Consider the following 18,169-nt stretch of genomic DNA (forward strand, 5'->3'; position numbering starts at 1 on the left):
GTGTAGGGAATAGGGTGCCATTTGGGATGAGGCCTATGTCTAATGCTCAGAGTGAAGACGAGTCATTGGTCACTGCCAGCCAGACACCCACATGTGTGTAGACATGTGTCTTGTGATGTTTTGGGAAAAGAACAGAGACAGAAAAAGAGAAACATTATTTCTTCCCTCACCACTGCCTTCCTTATTTAACACACCACCAGACAGTCAGATAAAAACAACAACAACAGCAGGGGAAAAAGGAGGCAACAAAAAAAGATTGAAAAGAGGCTAAATGAGACGTTGTTTCCTCCTCTTTATAGCGTTCCTCTGTCTCTTTGTCATTTTGGTCTTTCTCATGTTGGACATCAAAGATGGCAGAAATTGTTTTTCCCCACGCCGTTGTGTACGCTGTAATTATTAATCAGGCAGGCAATATGACTGACTTCAGGGTGCTGTGCAAAGCAGCGCACCAAGACACAAAAGGATGTGGAGTCAAGTCGTGCAGAAAAGACGAAGAAAAAGAGAGACCGAGGGAAAAAGTGAGAAGAAAGGAAGTAACAGAAATAGAAGGATGAACTTCTTTGAAACTTTCAAAAAAGGAGGAAGACAGAAGTTGGGTGTGTTGTGAGCGTGAGAAGAGGTGCACTGATGAGTGTGTGTTGTCACTCCGAGCCTGTTTGTTTGTGTGTGTGTGCGCGTGTGAGTGTGTGTGTGTGTGTGTGTGTGAGTGTGTGCGTGCGTGTGTGTAATAAGCATGTATTTAACACTTGACAGTAGTATGTAGATGAATGCATGAGGCCATCTGAGGAAGTGAGAGTGACCATATGTGTGTGTGTGTGTGTGCCTAAATATGTATCTGGGAGTGTGAGACAGGGAGCAGCAGTCAGTCAGTCACCATCAATCACAGAGAAAGGGGTGAGATGAGAGGGCAGAGAGAAGACGTAGGGAGGCCTGGCGGAGAGAGGGAGAGGGAGAGGGAGGAGAAGAAAGAGGGGGATGCCAGCTCCTCGGTGGCCCATGGCTTTAAATGGCTTCTGGTCAGAGAAGTGGAAGGAGAGGAGACTCAAATTAGAGATGTGCCATCCTCTCATCCATCCATCTTAAATGGATAAAAAGAGGGGAAAAGAGAGGGAGAGAAAGAGAGTGAGTGTCTTAAGGAGAGGGTGACAGGGCTTCCGCCTAGCCGCATGCCAGACAGGAGGCTCCAGGGCTCCCGTCTTTTTCCAGACCACTGAAACCACACGACGCCTCGCCTCACACACACTCGTGCAAGTGCACACACACACATTTACTGTATGCCTCACACACATATACTGTATGACTCACACGCATACAGTACCAGTCAAAAGTTTGGACACACCTACTCATTCAAGGGTTTTTCTTTATTTGTACTATTTTCTACATTGTAGAATAATAGTGAAGACATCAAAACTATGAAAGAACACATATGGAATCATGTAGCAACCAAAAAAGTGTTAAACAATCAAAATATATTTTATATTTGAGATTCTTCAAATAGCCACCATCTGCCTTGATGACAGCTTTGCACACTCTTGGTATTCTCTCAACCAGCTTCACCTGGAATGCCTTTCCAACAGTCTTGAAGGAGTTCCCACATATGCTGAGCACTTGTTGGCTGCTTTTCCTTCACTCTGCGGTCCGACTCATCACAAACCATCTCAATTTGGTTGAGGTCAGGGGATTGTGGAGGCCAGGTCATCTGATGCAGCACTCCATCACTCTCCTTCTTGGTAAAATAGCCCTTACACAGCCTGGAGGTGTGTTGGGTCATTGTCCTATTGAAAAACAAATGATAGCCCCACTAAGTCCAGACCAGATGGGATGGCGTATCGCTGCAGAATGCTGTGGTAGCCATGCTGGTTAAGTGTGCCTTGAATTCTAAATAAATCACAGACAGTGTCACCAGCAAAGCACCCCCACACCATAACACCTCCTCCTCCATGTTTTACCCACACCGCGTCTCACAAAGACACAGCGGTTGGACCCAAAAATCTCAAATTTGGACTCCAGACCAAAGGACAAATTTCCACCAGTCTAATGTCCATTGCTCGTGTTTCTTGGCCCAAGCAGGTCTCTTCTTATTATTGGTGTCCTTTAGTAGTGGTTTCTTTGCAGCAATTCGACCATGAAGGCCTGATTCACACAGTCCCCTCTGAACAGTTGATGTTGAGATGTGTCTGTGACTTGAACTCTGTGAAGCATTTATTTGGGCTGCAATGTCTGAGGCTGGTAACTCTAATGAACTTATCCTCTGCAGCAGAGGTAACTCTGGTTCTTCCATTCCTGTGGTAGTCCTTGTGAGAGCCAGTTTCATCATAGCGTTTTATGGTTTTTGCGACTGCACTTGAAGAAACTTTCAAAGTTCTTGAAATGTTCCGTATTGACTGACCTTCATGTCTTAAAGTAATGATGGACTGTCGTTTCTCTTTGCTTATTTGAGCTGTTCTTGCCATAATATGGACATGATCTTTTACCAAATAGGGCTATCTTCTGTATACCCCCACTACCTTGTCACAACACAACTGATTGGCTCAAACGCATTATGAAGGAAAGAAATTCTACAAATTAACTTTTAAGAAGGCACACCTGTTCATTGAAATGCATTGCAGGTGACCACCTCATGAAGCTGGTTGAGAGAATGCCAAGAGTGTGCAAAGCGGTCATCAAGGCAAAGGGTGGCTATTTGAAGAATCTAAAATCTAAAATATATTTTAATTTGTTTAACACTTTTTTGGCTACTACATGATTCCATGTGTGTTATTTCATAGTTTTGATGTCTTCACTATTATTCTACAATGTAGAAAATAGTAAAAATAAAGAAAATCCCTTGAATGAGTAGGTGTGTCCAAACTGTTAACTGGTAGTGTATACTGTATGAATCACACACACCCATACAAGTGCTCACACACAATGCCTCCCCTCAAGCACATGGGACACAGCCAGTCAAGATAAACCAGTTATCAACTTTACCATCCTTCTATTGAGGTTCTCTTCTCCTACTATGAAGCTGGTTGAGAAAGAGAAGTCCTGGTAGTATAGCATGGATGTCCAGGCCAGTCCAGGACAACTCAATCAATGAGCTGTTCTGTACTTTAATGATCATGTGTGCACAGAATGTTCTCAATGTACGTGCTGTAATGCACTGCATGTGGGTGGAGTGTCTGACTGCAGGGTAGACACACACACACACACACACACACACACACACAAACACACACACACACACACACACACACACACACACACACTAACATATGGAATCTGTATATGGACACATCTGGTCTGGTCCAGCATATGCCAGGCAGTGTGTGTGTGGTTCTGTGTGTGTGTGTGCGTGTGCATGTTGCGTGTGTGTATCTGAGCTCATGCAAACAGAATGATAAGGAATCCACAGACACATTAAAGGCCCTCCCTGAAAAAAGTACATAAAAAGAGAGAAAATGCAAAACTGAAATACTCAACACCCTCAGAAGAATAAATAAAACAGCGTCTTTTTCATTCCTTTCCCGAGAGAGAGAGATGGCAGTCAGAGAAGACCATCGAGCTTGGAGGCTACAGAACTGACATGCAAATATACCGTTTTCAAAAACAAGGGGCCCAGCTATGAAACCAGAGAGAGAGAGAGAGAGAGAGAGACTTCAGAGGAACTCATCTTGTGGTCCAAAAATCTGTCTGAGGTCTAAGAGAGAAAGAGAGGAGAAATGAGAAGAACTGCAAGAGACAAGTAACTTACTGTCTGAGAGGCCTGGATGCAGAGAGCAGAGCAGGGGGGTAATGGTGATGGTGTGGGTGGATTAAGATATAGGCCTGTTGTTGAGCAGATCAGGCTAAAGGCCTGTGTGATATAGAGTTCACCACCCCACTTCAGCCTCAGTGATAAGTGTAAATAAAGGTGTGCCACAGGGATGTCTTCCATCTCCCATGCTCTTTACTATGTTTAAAAACAACTGTACAAGCCACAGCCCCAACTGCTCAATGGCAACTAGGGAACAACATAACTTGCCATACATCCCGTCTTTGCTTCATTGCAGCGCCTATAGAAAGGAGGAGGAGGCTTTTGAGATGCCTGTAACAGTCACTGGAGACTGCATGTAAATAGTTGCAGATGCAGCTCTATGGAGGAGCAGAGGGAGGAACAGCGGAGGGAGGAACAGCGGAGGGAGGAACAGCGGAGGGAGGAACAGCAGAGGGAAGAACAGCAGAGGGAGGAACAGCAGAGGGAGGAACAGCAGAGGGAGGAACAGTGGAGGTAGGAACAGCGGAGGGAGGAACAGCAGAGGGAGGAACAGTGGAGGGAGGAAGTGCATCAAGGGGGGATTCAGAGAGGTAAGCAGAGGTATTCCATCTCTGGAGGGGATTCTCCCATCTCTGCTATGCATTTACACCACTTTGGATTCATACATAATTCATGAAGTTGCCACAGTATGCAAAATCATCTATGCACTAACCCCACATGTACAGATATTTACATAATGAGCATTACTTGGCAAAACTATTGTAATGAATGGCTAAAAGCCCTGAAGGAAACAGAACTGTGTTTTTTACTGTTTAACCTTTATTTATACAGGGTAGTCTCATTGAAATAAACTCTATTTTGCAAGAGAAACCAAAAGTACATCTCTGGGGCCGAGCGCCCTACCATCCAGGACCTCTATACCAGGCGGTATCCGTGGAAGGACCTACAAATTGTCAAAGACTCCAGCCACCCCAGTCATAGACTGTTCTCTCTGCTACCGCACGGCAAGCGGTACCGGAGCGCCAAGTCTAGAACCAATAGGACCCTGAACAGCTTCTACCCCCAAGACATAAGACTGCTAAATAGTTAGTTAAATAGTTCACCAATAACTACCTGGACTGACTGCACTGACCCTTTCTGACTCATCACATACGCTGTTGTTACTGTTTATTATCTATCCTGTTGCCTAGTCACTTTATCCCTAATTATATGTACATACACTGTATATACAAAAGTATGTGGACACCCCTTCAAATTAGTGGATTTGGCTATTTCAGCCACACCCGTTGCTGACAGGTGTATAAAACCGAGCACACAGCCATGCAATCTCCATAGACAAACAATGGCAGTAGAATGGCCTTACTGAAGAGCTCAGTGACTTTCAACATGGCACCGTCATAGGATGCCACCTTTCCAACAAGTCAGTTCGTCAAATTTCTGCCCTGCTAGAGCTGCCCCGGTCAACTGTAAATGCGGTTATTGTGATGTGGAAACGTCTAGGAGCAACAACGTCTCAGTCGCGAAGTGGTAGGCCACACAAGCTCACAGAATGGGACCGGCGAGTGCTGTCCTCGTTTGCAACACTCACTACCGAGTTCCAAACTGCCTCTGGAAGCCTAGGCCTGTATATATGGCCGCCAGGGGACTTCCACTATTGAGTCACGTAGCGCTTTCCATTACCCCAAGATCCATTCCACAGATCCACACTTACCATCCCCACCTTCCCTGGACCCCACCATCCAGCAGCCCTTTCTGCTACCGGCCCAGCACCATCACCCCCAGCCACGGACCACCATAAGAAAGAAGCCAGATTCCTAAGAGAGAAGGAAATGCTAGGGTGGAGGCACTGAGGCAGGCAGGGTGTGCTGTTTCTCTCCTTTCATTAGCATTTAGTTGATGTTATAGTTGATGTTCCACTGCCATTTGGAGCTCATTGTTGTGGAGGCAGGCAGCCTGCTCTCCAGATGAGCTATGTAACTCTCCTTCTCTCCCTTGTCTCTGTCTGCAGCACATCCCTCCATCTCTATGCTAATGCTCATGATCTGAGCGGCGCCGGGATGAAAGAAGAGAGAGAAAACGTGCTTTCTTCACTGCTTTGTAGTTCTTTATGTTGTTGCTATAGCGACGCAGGCGTATAAATCTAACCGACGCAGCCGCGCTCATTTGCATGGCGGGATAGAGATTCTTTCTTGTCTTCTTTATTTTCGGGGGGGGGGGAAGGGGTTCAGAGGGGTGTAGATCACACCTTCCTTTTACAAACAACACTCATGATCCCAAACAAACAAAATACCGCTGTCCCGCGTTTATGCAGAAAGTAAAGTGTTTATGCAGAAACACTAACTGAAGCACAAACACCGAGACGCATGTCGGAATACTTTAGTTGGATCCACAATGAAACATTGTGTCATACAAAAGGACCCAAACACAGACGAGCAGGCACATACGTATGTGTGCACAATGCACACGCGTACATACACACACAATCTACAAAGATGCCAGCCTGTCTAACGTATAAACCCAAGCGCCTGTTGGGCATGTCGAGTGGTTTAAACTCGTTTAATTTCATCTCTCATCCTCCCGTCTCCTTTATCAGCCAGTGCACACACACAAACACACACACACACACGCGTGCACATACACACACACCTGCGTGCGGTCCTGCTGTGGCTTTGAAGTTCTCCTGGATCGTCTTTAAAGGCCTTCAGTGTTGCCACGGCAGCAAGTTGGTAGCAGACATCACATCAGACTCTCTTTGTGTGTGTGTGTGTATGTCAAATCAAATTTTCTAATCAAATCACATTTTATTTCTCACATGCTTCGTAAATAACATGTGTAGACTAACAGTGAAATGCTTACTTACGGGCCCTTCCCAACAATGCAGAGATAAAGAAAATAGAGAAATAATAGAAAATAAAAGTAATAATAAATACACAATGAGTAACGATCACTTGGCTATATACATGGGGTACCAATACCGAGTCGACGTGCAGGGCTAAGAGGTAATTGAGGTAGGATATGTACATATAACTAGGAATAAAGTGACTAGGAAACAGGACAGATAATAAACAGTAGCAGCAGCGTATGTGATGAGTCAAAAAAAGTTAGTGTAAAAAGGGTCAATGCAGATAGTTAAATAGTTAACCAAATAGCTACCCGGCCTAACTATTTAGTCACATTAACTGCTCTCAATGGTGCAGCTGTATAACTTTTTGAGGATATGAGGGCCCATGCCAAATCTTTCCAGTGTGTGTGTGTGTGTGTGTGTGTGTGTGTGTGTGTGTGTGTGTGTGTGTGTGCGTATGCATCTGTGTGTGTGCAGGGATCTCCTTCTCACCCTACCAGACAGTTCTTAATTAATTAGCTCGGAGCTCCAACGCGACACTCGCCATTTCTAACTGTTTAACACTAACGAGAGACCGGCCCGCTTGTTACCGAGCAGAGTGATAATTTATACGTCCAGATTTACATCTGCTGCCTCATCAAAGGCGTCCTCTCTCGTGCTGCTCACGCATCTGGGACACTAGTGACAGATGATAGGAGAATGTATTTGTTCATTCTGTCAGGCGAATCTGCATTAAATGCGCCTTTATCACAGTCTAGTCTTCACAGGGAATATTTGTCCTTGGAACTGAGCGATATGAATAATGTGTTGATTCAGATCTCAGTGGAATGTAAAGAAGGACTGAGATATCAATGGGTTTTTACCTGACAATAGCCTCAATGCATGCATTTCTTGCCTAATAACCACATCAAACTCACATGTCAGGTGTAGAACTCACATAAAAAATCATATAAAAAAACATTTTCAAGATGACTCAAAAAGTCAGTGAATAGGGTTGAGTGGAACACCAGGTGCCTTTGGCCATTGATAAGGACACTGGAAAACATCTACTGCACCGTTTTGACAAACTGTCAAGTCAAGGGGTCTTTGACAAACACCGAAGGGGTCGAGAGTAGGGCTGTTACGGTGACTGTATTACCGCCACACCGGCGGTCACGGGTCATGATGGCAGTCAAATTCCAGGTGACCGTTTAGTCACGGTAATTAGGCTTCTCCAAGCTCTGATGCTGCTGATGGTCATTAGTATCCTACCAAACTTGCTAACTACCTGGTACTCAGCACTCTATTGTCCCTCTAATCACTCTGACATCAATGCAAATGTATCGAAAATCGAATCAAACATTTAATGAGAGCCCATGTGCTCATGTTTCGTAAACATTTCTATAGGCTATGCAATTGCGTGAGAAAAGAGAGTGATGGCCTCTATTAAAAAGAGGAGGATCTTATCAGCTTTCTAGAGGCTAGGCCTCCTCTGTAGCTCAGCTGGTAGAGCACGCCGCTTTTAACACCAAGGTAGTGGGTTCGATCCCCGGGACCACCCATACACAAAAATCTATGCACGCATGACTGTAAGTCGCTTTGGATAAAAGCGTCTGCTAAATGGCATATATATATATATATATATATATATATATATACTCTATTCATTTCTCAACTTTCCTAATATTAAGCACATTGCTTCTCTTTACAACAGGAGTATAGCCTACCTAGCTGTCCTCCATTCGCAATTTAAATGCATAGATGACATGTAATTTTTTTCCGCTGCCCCTGTTTCGAGTGCATGATAATGGTCCATTCGAAATCAAAACAAATTTCACACATATATTATTTAGTATTTGAATGATATATTATCACTTGTGAATGATGCCCAGCTTAAGGCAAGAATCAGCGCATGCTTTTTTTGCGACTTTTTCATTTTTGCACAACTCATGTAGCCTAGCCCATAGGCCTATACGTTTTGATAAGGTTTGTATTACAACTAAAGTGGCCAAATAAAGTGGCCAAATAACTTCTTAAAATTAAGCACATTCATCCGCTTTACAACGGGGTAGAGCCTAACTGGCATACATACGCAGCGCGTGAGTTTCAAGTTTGGGGAAGATAATTTTCACCATAGAAATGCAAATTTATAATAAAAGCAATACATGCATAATCGCATTTGTGGTCACATTTTGGAGAATGGTGTTTTTCTACTAATGGAACATTCGCGCTTATAGCCTACTGCCGTGTGCGCATTGCTGCGCTTAGAATGTGAAGAAATAGCCTAATAGTTTATCAACATTTTAAGCTAAACGTTCTCATCTGTTGCGTCAGGCTCATTGCTTAAAACAGGTTTTTTGATGCTAGTGGCTGTATTAATTTGGGATCTATCGCATCCCACAACTGTCACAGACTATGTTTGAATATTTATTTCTGGCACAGAATAGAATAGGTCAACTTTTGTAATATGGGGGATAGTAGATTGACATAGGCTAGTGCTTTTGCTGTTTGTTAGGCCTACTCATCTTGTTGGCTGACGAAAAGTAAATGTGGACAGTTCTTCCAATATCTTCAATATGCGCCTCGGAATTGGATAAGGACGCGCGCAGTTGCGGCCCGGTGTGTCTGTCTTCACTTGTAGCCTGTGAGAAAGACCCGATCACGTGACGGGCATTGGCTAATAAGCATTGCGCTATCTGAGAGAGCCATGTGAGTGAGAGGTGCTTCGGAGCACGCAGCCGGGAGAAGGGAATTATAATTATTATATTCAGCCCAAGGGCACAATGGCCACTGGCCGCAAATACATGGATTTTTTTAGGGGGGACACAAAGGGGATGCCGTTGGGAAATTCGAGGCATTATCAAGTGCTTGTCAAATTGTGAATGAGACTGATGAAGTGTGTACAGCCTGCGCAAAAAACTAAGCAGAGCTCATGCCTTTCATGTGACTTTTTTCAAATCATCATTAGTCGCATCGTGCAGCCTTAGAATGTATTAAAAAACAAAACATATAGCCCAACATTTGTATCACAACTAAAGTTACATAAATAACTCTAAATTAAGCATATAGGAGTACCTGTTTCTTTGTTAACCGCTCAACACAGAATAGCCGCATGTGCGCACTCCCTCAAATCGTTTGGATAAAATATCCTTTCTATTTTATTCAGCTATGTTCAATTGTATTCTTCATACTATAAAATAATATAAAATAATGGCAAGGAATTCTAAGCAAATCTTGTCTACTAACTAGTGTAGCCCACAGCCATATGGCATAGCCAGATTAGGGCCTAACATAAGGACAACTCAGAGTACGCTATTGTGTTCTGCTGAAATAAGACTACATTTTCTTCATATTTCTTCTAACTCCAAAACGTTTTGGGACACTGTAAAGTCCATGGAGAATAAGAGCACCTCCTCCCAGCTGCCCACTGCACTGAGGCTAGGAAACACTGTCACCACCGATAAATCTACGATAATCGAGAATTTCAACAAGCATTTTGCTACGGCTGGCCATGCTTTCCACCTGGCAACCCATACCCCGGCCACCAGCTCTGCACCCTCCGCTGCAACTTGCCCATGCACCTCCCCCGCTTCTCCTTCACACAAATTCAGACAGCTGATGTTCTGAAAGAGCTGCAAAATCTGGACCCCTACAAATCAACTGGGCTAGACAATCTGGACCCTTTCTTTCTAAAATTAGCCGCCGGAATTGTCGCAACCCCTATTACTAGCCTGTTCAACCTCTCTTTCGTATCGTCTGAGATCCCCAGAGATTGGAAAGCTGCCGCGGTCATCCCCCTCTTCAAAGGGGGTGACACTCTAGATCCAAACTGTTACAGACCTATATCCATCCTGCCCTGCCTTTCGAAAGTATTTGAAAGCCAAGTTAACAAACAGATCACCTACCATTTCGAATCCCACCGTACCTTCTCCGCTATGCAATCTGGTTTCCGAGCTGGTCATGGGTGCACCTCAGCCACGCTCAAGGTCCTAAACAATATTATAACCGCGATCGATAAAAGACAGTACTGTGCAGCCGTCTTCATCGACCTGGCCAAGGCTTTCGACTCTGTCAATCACCGCATTCTTATTGGCAGACTAAATAGCCTTGGTTTCTCAAATGACTGCCTCGCCTGGTTCACCAACTACTTCTCAGATAGAGTTCAATGTGTCAAATCGGAGGGCCTGTTGTCTGGACCTCTGGCAGTCTCTATGGGGGTGCCACAGGGTTCAATTCTCGGGCCGACTCTATTCTCTGTGTATATTTACATTTACATTTTAGTCATTTAGCAGACGCTCTTATCCAGAGCGACTTACAGTTAGTGAGTGCATACATGTATTTTTTATTTATTTATTATTTATTTGATTAATTTTTCATTTTTTTTCATAACCCATCTTGATTCTTGACAGTCTCAGGCAGAAATCAGTCCCAGTAACTTGTAAATGTCTAGTATTCCGAGTTCTCTTGACAAATCCTAAAGTAGCCATCGACAAGAGTCCACTTTATCCATGTACAAAGTCAGGATGTTATCAAAATGCCATGGGCATTGATTTATCCATGATTGATAGAGCAGTCCGGCATCAGTATGGCAGGAAGGAGATATATTCTCTGAGAGGGATGGATGATGGTCACTGCTGGGTCCTAACAGGGCTGAGGAACTGGGTTCACTGCCACTCCGGAAAGGTCCACTGTCTCGGCACAGCCGAGGAAGCGTGCTACGTGTGCTGAACAGGATGTAGGTGAGTTCTGGTTCTCTAGTAAGCAGCGTTCAAACTCTGTGAACTCTTTGGAACAGTCTGTCCGGATCTTCTGGATCACAGGGTGTGAAGAGGTACACTGTGCCACCTTCATCTTCAGGTCTTGACAGTGCCGTTGCCCTGTAGACGGGTGGGAGGCCACACACTACCCATAGCTCTCCATCTCCTTATGGCAATACTTGGTGGTGATATCCATGGCAACCTGCATATACGTGTATATCAATGATGTCGCTCTTGCTGCTGGTGACTCTCAGATCCACCTCTACGCAGACGACACCATTTTGTATACATCTGGCCCTTCATTGGACACTGTGTTAACAAACCTCCAAACGAGCTTCAATGCCATACAGCACTCCTTCCGTAGCCTCCAACTGCTCTTAAACGCTAGTAAAACTAAATGCATGCTCTTCAATCGAACGCTGCTTGCACCCGCCCGCCCGACTAGAATCACTACTCTCGGCGGGTCTGACTTAGAAACTACAAATACCTAGGTGTCTGGTTAGACCGTAAACTCTCCTTCCAGACTCACATTAAGCATCTCCAATCCAAAGTTAAATCTAGAATCGGCTTCCTATTTCGCAACAAAGCCTCCTTCACTCATGCTGCCAAACATGCCCTCGTAAAACTGACTATCCTACCGATCCTTGACTTCGGCGATGTCATTTACAAAATAGCCTCCAACACTCTACTCAGCAAATTGGATGTAGTCTATCACAGTGCCATCCGTTTTGTCACCAAAGCCCCATATACTACCCACCATTGTGACCTGTACGCTCTCGTTGGCTGGCCCTCACTACATATTTGTCGCCAAACCCACTGGCTCCAGGTTATCTATAAATCACTGCTAGGCAAATCCCTGCCTTATCTTAGCTCATTGGTCACCATAGCAACACCCACCTACCGTAGTATGCGCTTCAGCAGGTATATCTCACTGGTCATCCCCAAAGCCAACACCTCCTTTGGCCGCCATTCCTTCCAGTTCTCTGCTGCCAATGACTGGAACGAACTGCAAAAATCTCTGAAGCTGGAGACTCTTATCTCTCTCACTAACTTTAAGCATCAGTTGTCAGAGCAGCTTACTGATCACTGCACCTGTACACAGCCCATCTGTAATTAGCCCACCCAACTACCTCATCCCCATATTGTTATTTATTTTGCTCATTTGAACCCCAGTATCTCTATTTGCACATAATCTTCTGCACATCTATCACTCCAGTGTTAATACTAAATTGTAATTATTTTGCACTATTGCCTATTTATTGCCTTACCTCCATAACGTACTACATTTGCACACACTGTATATAGATTTTCTATTGTGTTTTTGACTGTACGTTTTGTTTATCCCATATGTAACTCTGTGTTGTTGTTGTTTTTATCGCACTGCTTTGCTTTATCTTGGCCAGGTCGCAGTTGTAAATGAGAATTTGTTCTCAACTGGCTTACCTGGTTAAATAAAGGTTAAATAAAATAAATTAGACCTGTCTAAAATAAATAATGGATTTATTGTGATGGTGTAGGCTATATTACATGGAATTATTAGACTTTTTTTTATGTAGATGTTCCAAAGGTCTGCATCAGTGGCTTGTAGGCTATGCGTTGAAGCCAGGAGATGCTAAATGTGTTTATGTTAATTAACGGTCAATTACCGTGAGACCGGCAGTTATTTGCTTGACAATCACCGGCTGACAAAATGCCATAGCTGCCACAGCCCTAGTCGAGAGTACAGTATGGTAAACAGGCTTGACTGGGTCTGGGGCAGGGCTGCGTTCCGGGCCGTTAGGAGACTGGGGCTGAGACTTGGTCTGGGGCAGGGCTGCGTTCCGGGCCGTTAGGAGACTGGGTCTGGGGCAGGGCTGCGTTCCGGGCCGTTAGGAGACTGGGGCTGGGGCAGGGCTGCGTTCCGGGCCGTTAGGAGACTGGGGCTGGGGCAGGGCTGCGTTCCGGGCCGTTAGGAGACTGGGGCTGAGACTTGGTCTGGGGCAGGGCTGCGTTCCGGGGCCGTTAGGAGACTGGGGCTGAGACTTGGTCTGGGGCAGGGCTGCGTTCCGGGGCCGTTAGGAGACTGGGGCTGAGACTTGGTCTGGGGCAGGGCTGCGTTCCGGGCCGTTAGGAGACTGGGGCTGAGACTTGGTCTGGGGCAGGGCTGCGTTCCGGGCCGTTAGGAGACTGGGGCTGAGACTTGGTCTGGGGCAGGGCTGCGTTCCGGGCCGTTAGGAGACTGGGGCTGAGACTTGGTCTGGGGCAGGGCTGCTTTCCGGGCCGTTTGGAGACTGGGGCTGAGACTTGGTCTGGGGCAGGGCTGCGTTCTGGGGCCGTTTGGAGACTGGGTCTGGGGCAGGAGCCGAGGCTGGGGATAGAACTGGGGCTAAGTTCTGGGCCGTTAGGATTGGGTGAGCTTAGACGTTTAATTGTGCAGAACACATTCTACTTTCATTAGAGGCAGTGTAATCTGTGTATGAGCCGGTAATGTGGTAATGTATGGTATTAATTAGTGTGAGGAATGCATGCAGCATTAGGAGGCCCTGGATCAGACCCTGCCTAGCCTGTCAGCAGTGCTCTGACTGTACTCTACTGTAATGGAACGATAGCAGACTGAGAAAAGGAGAGGAGGGAACGCCTGATAGGAGTAGCTCAGTCAGCTCAACATCTGGTGGGAGGGATGGAGCGAGGGAGAAATTAACTGAGGAATGGAGGGAGGAAGGGAGGGATGGAGGGAGAGGTGCAGGGTTGATGAGATGGGAGAGGTGCGGGGGGATGACATGGGAGAGGTGCAGGGTTGATGAGATGGGAGAGGTGCAGGGTTGATGAGATGGGAGAGGTGCAGGGGGGATGAGATGGGAGAGGTGCAGGGGGGATGAGATGGGAGAGGTGCAGGGGGGATGAGATGGGAGAGGTGCAGGGGGGATGATATGGGAGAGGTGCAGGGGGGATGAGATGGGAAAGGTGCAGGGGGGATGAGATGGAAGAGGTGCAGAGGGGATGATATGTGATTGTAGCTGGAATAGTGTAGCAGAGGGCAATAAAGGAAGTCCATATTTGGTTAGATGTTATAATATTTTTGACCATTCAAAGATTTGACATCAATGATCAATGGTCTCAAGTAAAAGGATTCAGGAAACGAGGCCATGTTAGAGTATTGAGACGTAGCCAAAGCTCTGGCTCCTCCCACCACCCCTTTTCACAGATAAGGTCACCTGCTCGTTTTACATTTACATTTCATTTACATTACATTTCGTTTTCAGACTAAATATGGGCATACGAGGTGATGACTACAAATTATGCATTATGAAGTGAGGATAGAAAAGTAGCGGTGTGGAATCTCACAGGCTACAGCCAACTGAGACAAGTAAACAAACAACCAATGACATCATAGGTGGGACAGATCACAGGGTGGGTGACATCATGTCAGACTGTACCATGTCAAACAAGGCTGCTACAGTCTAACTAATTCTAGACAGAGAGAGAGAGGGAGGGAGAGGGAGCAAGACAGCGAGAGAAAGAAAGCCTAATTGACATGAAATAGAGTGGCCAGGTATGCCAAGGCGCTCTCTCTCTCTCTGGCAGGCCTCTTTCTAGTCCTAACCACTTCCATGTCTCCCATTGAATTCCTGTAGGGCCTCAGTGCTCCCCAGGCTCAGCCATTAACCCCTGCTGACTACACATCTGGAGGACACACTGGCAGTTTCCAAATACCCATACTTGCATCCTAAATAGTAGGCCGTTTGAATATGCGAAAACATTTCGTTTAATAGTATGCGATATTGTGGAAATCAAGTATACTTTAAATGCCCGGATGTCATACTCATTTCGGCTTTGACAACAGCTGATCAATTAGATATGGGGATGCGCTACCTAAATCAACGATTATGTTGCTGTCCAGTGGTTCACTAATAAATATGCTGAAATGGAACTAATTTATCAGTTTCTGTCTTCAGTCCTTTTTAAATAGGATAGATGGGTTATATGGTCTACTACATTATACATAGTGTACAAAACATTAAGAACACCTGTGGAATTCTTTCAACACCCTGTAGTGTCTGTGCCCCAACGAATTGAGGCTGTTCTGAGGGCAAAAGAGGGGGGTGCAACTCAATATTAGGAAGGTGTTCTTAATGTTTTGTACACTCAGTGTTGGTCGAATGTGATAGTCTGCCTATAACCAGCCTGAGTAGGCCTATAACTCCATTCTTACTCTATTCAGCATTTAGATAAATTAATCGAATTGGAAATGATCTATTATCAGTCTGGTTAATGCGATGTCTGTTGAATTTGGAAAGATCCACCCGGACTCGGGCCTCGCCCCACCTATTCAGCCAGTCAGGAGCCGCTACTGCGTTGCGGCAGTGGCATACTGCATACTTTTTACTAAACGGTACATGCTAAATAGTATGCAACGATGAGTATATAGTATGCAGTTTAATATGCTAGTATGGGTATTCGGACACGGCCATTGTAGATCTGAGACGGTTGGATAGGTGTACGACAATATGAAATTGGGCACTACCCCACAACTGGGGACACTGCACAGCACAGATATAAGAACTCTCTATGGAGGTTCCTATGTTTCAGCATGTGACAGACAGGCACATATGGAGAGACTAAAAGCGACAACATTTCATATAGCTTCAAATATCCACTGCAGTTTTCAATTACTGCACAAGGGTGAGCTCTGCAAATTATAGCTGTGTCCCGGGCCCTGTAACTAGCACTTACCAACGTCTGAGTGCTTAAGCATTTTTCTAAATCAGTGACTTTGGGAGATTGTATCATTGTATAATTGCATGGATGGAAGCATGTGTTGGCTCGCCGTGATACATTTTTCATATGCTGGGATTTTGGGTTTGTGGGTTGGTGATGTGTGTGAACAAATCCCATGTTTCTGATGTGTTCTGAACCAAACTGAATGGCAAGTCCCCAAGTAGTGATGAAATGAAAGAATAAAACAGATATTTGATTTACAGTGTTTTACTACTCACTTCAGTGACTCTTCAAGTTTGGAGATCTTCTTATTGGCCTCTTCTCTCTCTTTCTCCGCCAGGTTGTGTAGGGCACGCACCTGTGTGATTGTGTGAGTGAGTGAGAGAGAGAGGGGTAGAAACAGAGACAGACACTATGACAGCAGGTCCATCACTCAGCAAGCCCCCCTGTCCATGACCTTATCCACCTGGAGCCTGGGGTTGCCTCTTCCTGACCTCTAACTCCACCTATCATCAAGCTGCCATCTGGGCCCGTCTCCTGATAGGTGCTTAAGGGTATACAGACAGAAAGATTCTTTCATCAAGTTTACTGGGAGCTGGAGAAAGGATGTGCATTGTTTCCATACAATGTTATAGAGTGGGTCTGTGCTCAAAAAATGTGACTGAAGGATGCAGCTATTTAACTATTTATTCAACTAACAACTTCAATTCAGTCACACAAAGATGAAACAACAGAACGTGAAATGGCATTGACCCTCACCCTGACCCTGCTAACAGAGACCCAGACCTGGTAGCTAGCTAGCTTGCAGGTGTATCAGTCCAGTCCCCCAGTTCAGAGGTGCCTGACCTGAAACACACAGCCCTGCTACCCCCCCACCCCCCTTTATGACTGACTGCCTTGCCCTTCAACATAGGGGCTTTACTTTGAAGATGAACCAGGTGTTTGGACCTACATCTTAAAACCTGATCTTCACCCACCTGACTCTGGCCTGGCCCGGACCAACTCATTAGATGAGGGTATTTTTTATGACAACACGTTGGCTTTGAAGGGAGGCTTGAAAGAGAGAGGGGTCGCTGCCATCGCTGTCTGGCAGCAATTAAGGTCCTTGCTGGATTTAGCTGGGGCGACTAAGCATGGCTTTTCAGAGGACAAGACTTCATCTCCCGTCCCCTATGGCCTTAAATTGGGCACCTTTACACCACCACCCAAGCTCCCCACCCCCCCACTGTTCTCCTTCACCTTCAACTGGTCAACCCTACACCCCTCTAACCCTCCCTTGACTTTCAATTGGTCAGCTAACCCCCATCCCCCCTAAATGTCAAACCCTCACTCCTCCAAATGTCCCTCACCTTTCCACTCCACCCCTCCTCCCCACAGCCACTGAGCCCTGTGGACCCTGTGTCCAGCGGTAGTCTGACCTGCTAATCACAGCTTTGAGTTTACAGGCAGGACGTAACATATCAAAGGGAAGGGTAGAAGGGGAGCTAGGCAGGACCATGTGGGTCCAAGGCTTTTATCTCTCCCATTTAACCACAGTCAGTTTGTCAAACTAGGGCCGCTGGAAAGGCAGGTAGAATTTAATTATGATCAGGCTTTAGGTTTCACAGAGTTGACTTTAGGCACTGTAGGCCTACATAGTTATGTAGAGTAAAACTCAGAGGAAAGGACGCTCCTTATTAAGACAAAGTGAGACAGACTTTCTTTGTTTATTTAGGGCCTATATACTAAATAAGAGGACAGCCATATAATCTCAATTTGATATGAGAGTATTGTATCGATACAAATATAGATTTGACATGTGGGTAACTACATTGATTTGACATGTGGGTAACTACATTGATTTGACATGTGGGTAACTACATTGATTTGACATGTGGGTAACCATTGATAGGGATTGTACCTTTTTCTCACCGTCGTGCTGCAGATCTGCTTTCTCTTGTTGAAGTTTCTTCTCTGTGTCCTGGAAAACACAAGTCAGTAAGTCTGAAACATTCATACAGAACTACAAGTTATTGTTGTGTGAGATGTGTTTTCCCCATTATTCACGTTCAAACTTCTTCCAGTTGTTGTGGAATTAAGCCATTCTCTCTCACTCTCACACTCTCTTACGCATGCACGCACGCACGCACGCACGCACACACACACACACACACACAC

General features: G+C 45.4%; 1 pseudogene across 1 annotated transcript in view; it reads right to left on the bottom strand.

The window, feature by feature from the left end:
• The window catches only part of LOC311103216 (centrosomal protein of 112 kDa-like), a 118,268-nt pseudogene that overhangs the window by 50,340 nt on the left and 49,759 nt on the right, over window positions 1-18,169 (bottom strand). Inside the window, exons 16-17 of the transcript in view lie at window positions 17,913-17,972; window positions 16,291-16,370 (exon numbers count right to left, since the gene is read on the bottom strand). The product of the transcript in view is annotated as a centrosomal protein of 112 kDa-like (transcript). The remainder of the gene's footprint in view (window positions 1-16,290; window positions 16,371-17,912; window positions 17,973-18,169) is intronic.

Source organism: Coregonus lavaretus, assembly GCF_964263955.1.
Source record: "Coregonus lavaretus genome assembly, chromosome: 28".
In the NCBI taxonomy this organism is placed as follows: Eukaryota; Metazoa; Chordata; class Actinopteri; order Salmoniformes; family Salmonidae; genus Coregonus; species Coregonus lavaretus.